General features: G+C 44.5%; 1 pseudogene across 1 annotated transcript; it reads left to right on the top strand.

Moving 5' to 3' along the window:
- The first annotated feature begins 389 nt into the window (after window positions 1-389).
- On the top strand, window positions 390-8,606 carry LOC124033689 (annotated as a pseudogene). The gene is made up of 8 exons (XR_006838436.1): window positions 390-577; window positions 729-832; window positions 4,347-4,460; window positions 4,629-4,742; window positions 5,734-5,824; window positions 5,944-6,057; window positions 6,190-6,315; window positions 7,300-8,606. The product of XR_006838436.1 is annotated as a methenyltetrahydrofolate synthase domain-containing protein-like (transcript).
- Window positions 8,607-9,350: the final 744 nt, after the last annotated feature.

Genomic DNA, 9,350 nt, shown 5'->3' with positions numbered 1-9,350 from the left:
TATTTTATTTAGCAATTGTTTAACATTTATGTAGTTTATTTTTTATCTTGCTGTGTTCATATGTCCATTAAAGCCATAAAATAATTAAGTGTGACTGATTAGACGATTGTCCTTTTGCTTAGTAATAAAACATTGTAATTAGACACTTATCTGATAGGCTAAATCAATGTCTCAAGCACCGTGTACAGTGTGCGATTTCTCAGTGGAGAATCGACTTGTGCAATATTTAGTCCAAACAGTTGCAAAATGTTCTAAAACGATAATTTCTTTAGGACAAATTTAGGAATGTCCTTCCCCGTTAGTTACGGTTGCTTGCGTTATACGTTTTGTAACATAATCTGCTTAATGAATGTACCCCACGTTTGCTTTTGACGGTGTAAGGTTTGGTCTTTCCGAGCTACCATACAGAAAAAATCATCCCTGACAAGCAGCTGTTGCTACAATGTTACAGAACTCCCACGTGCGCAAATCAATCTGTGGTCACTTTGTGATAGTTTGACTAATCGTCAGTTATTTGTGAGAATTTTCTACATCTTCGACGAGAGGACAATGGAGGCCGCTATTACGATTAATCCCGGTAAATGATTGCTGCGTGTTTAGCGAAAAGTCACATGCTAACGCATGCCAATGGATGGTAGCCTAGCAGTTGCCGTTATGAAGTTGGGATTTACATGACCCTTTCTTCAAAACTGTCATTTCATCAAGCATGTGAATTGTTTTCTGTTTAGGGGCCACGAAATGGGACATCCGAGAGAAAGTTTGGGATTACATTGAAGCTAAGAATCTTGCAAACTTTCCAAGGCCTGTGCACAACAGAATCCCCAATTTTAAGGTAGGGCATTTCTGGAGGTTCAGTGTACTGCAATTTGATTGAATTATTCTTAAAGCTAACCCTCTTAGTGTTTGTCAAAATATAAAGTTTGAAACCATGTTTGTCTGTAGTTTAAATGTATATTTTGCATGTGCTGCTGGTAAGGTCTCATATAGCCATTTTGAAAAGTATTGTAAAATGTTCATTGTGCACTCTCCACAGCCATTGGTCAGCACTAATACATGTCTCTAGCTAGCCTTACCTAAACATCAGACTGCTACCATGGTTACTCAATGACACCAGTCTGAAAGTAGCTGTAGAAAAGACTCCGTAGTCTCTGCAAGACAATGTTGAAGAAAATAATACTTACACTTTACCGGTTGTACATGCTGTTGGTCCTTTTGGCTGTAGGAGGTTGAGATCAGGTATCAACAGAAAAGTGTTGTTTACCCGACTTTTTGCACAATATGTTAACAATAGCCGAATGTAACCGAATGCGTTTTGTATTTATGAGGGATCCCCATTAGCTTCTGCCAAGGCAGCAGTTACTCTTCCTGGGGTCAAAACACATTAAAGCACTTACATCACACACAAAACATTAACTCAGTACATCATATTTAAAAAAAAAATATTTTTTTTTTATCTAGGCAAGTCAGTGAAGAACAAATTCTTATTTACAATGATGGCCTGGCAAAAGGCCTGCGGGGATGGCGGCTGGGATAAAAACAAATATATATATATATATTAGGACAAAACACATCACGACAAGAGAGACGACACTACATAATGAGAGACCTAAGACGTGTTGCTGCCATCCTATGATAACACATGTTAGCAACACATCATGGTAGCAGCATGAAACAGGGTACAAACATTATTTGGCACAGACAACAGCAAAAAAAAGGCAAGTAGTTGAGACAATACATCACACAAAGCAACCACAACTGTCAGTAAGAGTGTCCATGATTGAGTCTTTGAATGAAGAGATTGAGTGTTTGTTGCAGCTCGTTCCAGTCGCTAGCTGCAGGGAACTGAAAAGAGGAGTGACCCAGGGATGTCTGTGCTTTGGGGACTTTTAACAGAATGTGACTGGCAGAACAGGTGTATGTGGAGGATGAGGGCTGCAGTAGATATCTCAGATATGGGGGGGGGTGAGGCCTAAGAGGGTTTTATATAACATTATTACGCCACTACATATCTAAAATACAGAATGTATAGTACCACATACAACATTATTACAATGTATGTGTGTGTAGTGTGTGTGTGTCTTCACAGTACCCACTGTTTCATAAGGTGTATTTTGATCTTTTTAAAAATCTTATTCTGCTGCTTGCATCAGTTACCTAATGTGGAATAGAGTTTCATGTAGTCATGGCTCTATGTAGTACTGTGTGCCTCCAATAGTCTGTTCTGGACATGGGGATTGTGAAGAGCCCCCTGGTGGCATGTCTTGTGGGGTAGGCATGTGTGTCTGAGCTGTGTGCTAGTAGTTTAAACAGACAGCTTGGTGCATTCAGCTTGTCAACACTTATTACAAAAACAAATAGTGTGGAAGCCAATCTCTCTAATTTGAGCCATGAGATTGACATGCATGTTATTAATGTTAGCTCTCCGTGTACATTTAAGGGCCATCCTTGCTGCCCTGTTCTGAGCCAATTGTCACCTGACCACACGACTGAACAGTAGTCTTAAGTGCGACAAAATGAGGTCCTGTAGGACCTGCCTTTTTGATAGTGCTGTTAAGAAGGCAGAGAAGAGCTTTAGTATGGATAGACTTCTCCCCATCTTAGCTACTGTTGTATCAATATGTTTTGACCATGACAGTTTACAATCCAGGGTAACTCCAAGCAGTTTAGTAAGTTCAACTTGCTCAATTTCCATATTATTCATTACAAGGTATAGATGTGGTTTATTTTTTTGTCCCAAATTCAATGCTTTTAGTTTTTTGAAATGTTTAGGACTAACTAATTCCTTTCTACCCATTCTGAAACTAACCACAGCTCTCTCAGTGTTGCAGTCATTTCAGTAGCTGAACTGTATATGCACATATGTTTTTCTGGCAGCAGACTGATCGATATTGTAAAAAGCTACACTGAAGTCTAACAAAACAGTCCCACAATCTTTTTATCATTTCTTCTCAGCCAATCATCTGTCATTTGTGTAAGTGCTGTGCTTGTTGAATGTAATTCTCTATAATCATGCTGAAAGTCTGTTGTCAATTGTTTCCTGTAAAATAGCATTGTATCTGGTCAAACAATTTTTCCAAAGTTAACTAAGGGTTGGTAAAAGGCTGATTGGTCAGCTATTTGAGCAAGTAATGGGGGCTTTACTGACTTTTGCTTCTGTCCAGGCCTGAGGGCACACACTTTCTAGTAGGCTTAGATTGAAGATATGGCAAATAGGAGTGGCAATATTGTCCACTATTATCCTCAGTAATTTTCCATCCAAGTTGTCAGGCCTCGTGGCTTGTCATTGTTGATAGACAACAATTTTTTGAACTCTTCCACACTCACTTTGCCGAATTCAAAATTACAATGCTTGTCTTTCATAATTTGGTCAGTTATACTTGGATGTGTAGCGTTTGCTAATCTTGCCAATGAAAATTTTTAAAAAGTAGTTGGCAATATCAGTGGGTTTTGTAATGAATGAGCCATCTGCTTCAATGAATGATGGAGCCAAGTGTGCCTTTTTGCTTAATGTAATTTAAGGTGCTCCAAAGCTTTTTACTATCATTCTTTATGTTGTTTATCTTTTATTTCATAGTATTGTTCCTTTTTATTCAGTTTAGTCACATAATTTCTACATTTTCAGTATGTTTACTAATCGGTTGTGCTGCCAGACCTATTTGCCAGACCTTCAGTCAAGGCATGTTTTCTCACAATTATCTGTAAGTGTTTGTCGTTGGTTACGCTCTGCCATATTGTACAAGTGTTTTGCCACGGGCAAATTGCATCAGTATTGAAAATACAAACGATATACAGACGACTAGCACACTGAAGGTCAGGGTGATAACGCTACTCTGTAGATGTTTTGTCTCACATTCCTACCTGCAAAGGACCAACCACACAGACAACCGGTATGTAGAGGTGGTGAGAGGAAGCTTTCCTGATCCAAACGCTCATTTCTGCCGAAGTAGAATTCTATGCAATTAAACTTGGGTTCTTCAGGCTATAGCTAGCCTAACAACCTTATTAGATATGTCATATTGTAAGCTAGTAGCTATCATAGTACCTTTTGTCTTTGACCTGTGGTAAAATCTCTATTTTCAGAAAACCTATTTTTGACACATGCTTTTGAACCCCTTATACTTTGTGTGTGTGTGGATGCGTGCTTGTCTTGCTGTATGTGGTTGTCTATGCGGTCAGGGTGCGGTCCCGGCCTGTGACCGTCTCTCAGCCCTGCAGGAGTTCAAGTCCAGCCAGACGGTCAAAGTGAACCCGGACCGACCCCAGCAGCAGGCACGCTACATCACCCTGGATGTAAGTGTGCACTCACATCCTCTCTCCTTACCCCCTCTCCCCCTCTCTGCCCCCAGGGTGCCCACACTGCCTGCGCCAAGGTGTCGGAGCTGCAGGTATTCAATGAGACTGACGAGGTGAAGGTGGACCCTGACAAGCCGCTGGAGGGGGCGAGGCTGGCCGTGCTGCAGGTAGCCCTGGGTCACAGGCCACCATGAGCCTGGGCCATTGGTTCAGTAGTGTTGTCTCATCACCAGATCATAACCATGGAGTGCTGGCATTAGGTTATTTGTATTAGAAGCCCTTTACTCATCTGTCTATGGTTTATATTCTCTTATCTTACTAAACTCTGGCTTCAGGCGAGGAAAACCCTGCTGGTGCCGACCCCTCGCCTTCGCACAGGACTCTTCAACAAGATTGTCCCGCCTGAGGGAGCAAGCAAAGAAGAACTGAGAGTGTGCTCCACCTCGCAGGCGAGTCAGTCCCTTCTCACTAGTGCCGAGCAATTAAATGAAATGTTTTATTTTATTTTTTTAAACAACTAATTGACTTCAGTTCAATTATTTGAATTCAATATTGTTCTGTTTTTTTATTCTGTGAGCTCATTGCGCTGCAGTTTCTCTAGAGATAAATCAGATCCAGCCCAAACTGTGCAACGTTGTAGTTTCCAACAGGCCAAAGTTCTAAATAGTTTAGTACAGAACATGATAGTTAAATACAATGAACATAATCCGTTGTGCGTCTACTTGTCCGGTCTGATTCTTACGCCTGCTATGTAAGAGAGAGAAGAATGCGCGACTAGTAAGGGATACATAGAGAGCAGTTGCTTCGTGCTTTATTTACTTTGAAGACCTGCTGAGATAATGATTTTGACAGACGGCATAGGCAGCAGCTCTATAGAGATGAGATGATGACTTGGAATTTAATAATAAAGGCATCAAATAAAACAAATGTAGTACACACAGCTGCAATATTAAAGTAAAGTCATGTTAATAAGTGAAAAGCAGTCACAACCATCATGGGACTTTTAGTAGTTGTGTTCTGTTACAGCATTCAACGCACATAATGGGTAGTGCATTTCATGTTTATAAAAAATTGCAGTAATAAACTGAACAAACCTCAAAAAGCACTAATCGCTCAACACTACTTCTCCCCCAACACCCATCCCGACGCCGCCTAACATATCCCTCTCCATCCAGCCCCAGCGCACATGGATTCAACATCTCACTTTACCTCCTTCATTCATCACTTCCCATTCATTATCCCCATGAACATGCTGTCACTCTGTACAACTTGGTGAATTCACCATAGAAGATCAAATGCTTTGTTCCCAGATTAGTTGGAGTGTCGGGTTTCAAACATAAAATGTTTGAATCCAATGTTTCTTGTGATCTGGTGCACCTGTTCTCACCTTTTCTTTCTTTCTTCCTTTTTCTGTCTTCCTTTTCTTTGTTTCTTCACCAGGGAGTGAAGGAGTTCAGTGTCCCTGTGGGTCTGGATTCCAAGGTTCAGGTGGATCTTCTGGTGGTTGGCTCTGTGGCCGTGTCTGAAAAAGGTGAGAGCCCGCAGAAAGAACTCTGTGGGCAGTGGACACCTACCCTGGTCCAGGAAAGTTCTGGCTCAGCACCAACACCCATACTGTTAGGATTAATCTCATCTATCCTTTCTCCTCAGGTTACCGGATAGGTAAAGGAGAGGGTTTTGCTGACATGGAGTATGCCATGATGCTCTGCATGGGGGCTGTGACCGGAATCCACTGTGGTGGTTACCATCGTCCATGACTGCCAGGTTAGCCTGTTATCCCACAACATGAAGTCACACACTGTGTTTGGTCTTACCCTGAATAAGTGTTGCTTTATGTTCCAGATTCCTATTATTTTGCCATGTGTATCTGTGCTTGATGTCTGTGTATTTCTGCAGGTTGTTGACATCCCAGAGGATCTGATTGAGAGCCATGATATCACTGTGGACTACATCCTCACCCCGACCAGAGTCATCAAGACAGACTGCCAACGCCCCAAGTCCCAGGGCATCATCTGGACTAAGGTACAACACTAAATCTCACCCAGTTTACTGTCGTTCAATATGATTCGTTCCATTGCCTATGCAGTTGTTCGAACTACTGTTGCTGCTGCTAGCTACAGCTGCTGGTTTTACTCATATGACTGCTATTAATTTCTGTATGTTGCTGAGTGGCTGAAACCTCAATGATTTGAGCTAGAAAACAGTTTTTAAAATGAGGCCAAAGTTGCGCCAATCTTCTGTAGTTTTCCAGTGACTTTTGGCTGCACCTCAAACCGTGTTGCTTGAGTTTTGTTTGCTCACCTTCCCGTAGAAGTATATCCATTACACACACACACACGCACGCTACCTCTGGGGTCCCTTAAGACAGCCATGCCCGTCCTGAGGACCCATGCTGACCTCGTAGACAGGAAGGCCTTGTCTGTTCATCAAAGGCCTCCACTGGGCCAGCCTGGCTGTGCAAGGCCCAGTTAAAGAGAGGGCACCCGGGCCAAGGTAAAAACAATAGCACATTATATCCTGTACAGGAGCAGTCGCCATCACAGCCTTAGCAGACATGCTCTGCCCTGGGAAATTAGAGAGCTGTCTTTATATAGCTTTACTAGGGAAGTGGAATATCCCCCCCACAATAAAGATGATGCGGTCAGAGAGGTTATCAGCACTCCTGAAGACTCTGTCAGTCTGTTTCCTCTGCATTCATGTACTGTAAGCATGGATGTGTTGTTATGGAGTACTGTTGTGTTGGTTGTTGTGCCCTTTGAGGTTTGTCGAGTAGTCTAGTCGTGCAATCTAGCATGCACTGAACATTTGCATGGTCACCTAAAACAGCATGAGCAGGCACCAAACATCAGCTTTCTTGATTGTTTATACCCCATCACTTTACTAAACCCCATTCTTGGCATGACCCAGAGCTGGGCTGCCCTTAACCCAGTGCCTTTGCTGACCTTGAGCAGCCCTGCTGTGATATGACCTTAGTGGTCCTGAGCCTGTCCTGTTGTATACCTGCAGCTGAACGCTGAGATGCTGGAGAAGATCCCCGTGCTGAAGAAGCTCCGGGCCTTGGAGGAGGAGCAAGGGAAGGACGTGACCCTGGGGACCCACCCTCCCCCGCAGCCCAGGGAGAGGGCCAGGAGGGAGCCCCGGAGGGACAGAGAGCCCAGGTCAGAGGGTGATAGACCCCGGCGTGAGCCCAGGCGCAGGCCTAGACGGGACACCCAAGAGGACTCTGAGAGGGACCCCAATGGGGAGTCCAGAGAGGAGACTGAGCAGAAACCCAGACGACGCCCACCAAGAGTGAGGAGGGAGGGGGACAGAGAGGGGGTAGGGATGGTGATGGGGAGGGAGGCCAGGAAGGAGGCAGAGAGGGGGTAGGAGGGTCAGGGGATTCCGCAATGGGGGCTTCCGTGAGGGGGGCAGAGATGGAAGTAGGGGGAGAGGCAGAGGAGGAGGCCGGGAGGGGGCCAGGGGGAGGGGAAGGGAGGTGGACAGGGATGGGGTCAGGCAAGAGGGCAGGGAGGAAGGTGGCGAGCCCCGTGAGCGCAGGCCCCCCCTGACTGTGACCACAGTGTATCTGGGGGGCATCCCTGCCGGGCTGCGTGTCAGCGAGCTGAAGACTGCTCTCCGGGAGAGGGAGGCAGCCCCCATCCGTCTCACGTGGCAGGGTGCTCAGCACCGGGCCTTCCTGGACTACTTAGACCCCCAGGCTGCAGACCAGGCCCTGGCCGCCCTGGAGGGGCTCTCCCTGAACGGCCACGACCTGCAGGCTGAGCTGGCCAAGAGCCAGAGGGGAGGCAGGAGGCCAGGTCCAAGCAACCGGAGGCCCAGACCAAATACAGGCCCCAAAAATACAGCTAGAGAAAGTAGAGAGAGTACGAGTGAACCAGAGGCAGATTCCCCCAAGCAGGAGCTCAACCATAACGAGTAACTGCCTGATTATACGTCCATCTCCGTAACAGAAGCCAAGCCAGCAGAAAGAAAAGGCTGTGTTTCATGAAAGGGAAGGATGCTACCTTCACTGTACCAATGTGAAGTGTGAAAATATGTTTAATGCCTTAAGCAGAGTTTGGTTTGTCGTTATGGTTTTTAGTGTTGGTATTGATAACACGTAACCCCATTTACGTTTGAAATGTTCTTATACAGAAGTTTCATCCACACTGGCAGGCCTGTCTGTCAGTCACAAAGGAAGGAGAGGTTGGAGGTTTCCCTGTTAGTCTCTTTGTGCAGGGGCAATGTTTAATGCCCTACATGTAATGCCATCGGAATTCACAGGATATTTTGTGTACTAAATAAACCATACTTTGAGTTCATAGTTTTAACCATTTTGTCTTCTTTATAACTCAAAACTCAGGACTAATCAACCTATGACTGTCAAATGATGATCTGTGCACACACCACACACCGCTAGTCTGACAGTACTGTGTGTTCCTATTGTAAATGATCCTACTGACGAACAATCTGGAGAAAATATTAACCTAAAGCTAAAACGGATTAGGAAAATAGTATACTAAGATGGATGGTGAGCTGGTGTGTTAACCCTTCATCAAGTGTCCAAGCCTCTCATAGGACCTTGTTTATGTCTTTTGTCAATATTGGACTGTTTTTCAGCACTCCTCTTGCTAGTGGGTAGCTTGTGGCATAACACATGGTATAGCCTACCAGAGGGCCTGTCATGTTCTTTTAGTCTGTCTGAGGGTGTTATTTTGGGGAGCAGAGTTAAGAGGACTAGCTGTAGTATACTGGATGTAACCTCTGAGCTATTTATTGCTAAAGATATCTTGTCTAACCCCAGCAGGTAAACATTATGGCTGGCATGACATGTCTGATGGTTTAGATATTTGAACCTAGCTTGGTCACCGTTTGAGGTTCTATCTGCAGCTACCTGCAGTGCCCTAACCCTGTGACGACCTGTGTGCATCTGGTAGGCCTAACACAGTGACTTATAGCTGCTGTGCTTGGCTTGGCCAAAGAGGTGTCCTACAGTTCAGAGTAGTTTAGACTCTGGGACAAGACTCTTTAGGCTGAGGGACAAGCACATAGCATGTCTGCTTCTCCAGACCAGA

This window comes from Oncorhynchus gorbuscha, linkage group LG04, assembly GCF_021184085.1.
Source record: "Oncorhynchus gorbuscha isolate QuinsamMale2020 ecotype Even-year linkage group LG04, OgorEven_v1.0, whole genome shotgun sequence".
In the NCBI taxonomy this organism is placed as follows: Eukaryota; Metazoa; Chordata; class Actinopteri; order Salmoniformes; family Salmonidae; genus Oncorhynchus; species Oncorhynchus gorbuscha.
The sequence above is the reverse complement of the archived record's forward strand: the minus strand, read 5'-3'. Positions and strand labels throughout refer to the sequence as shown.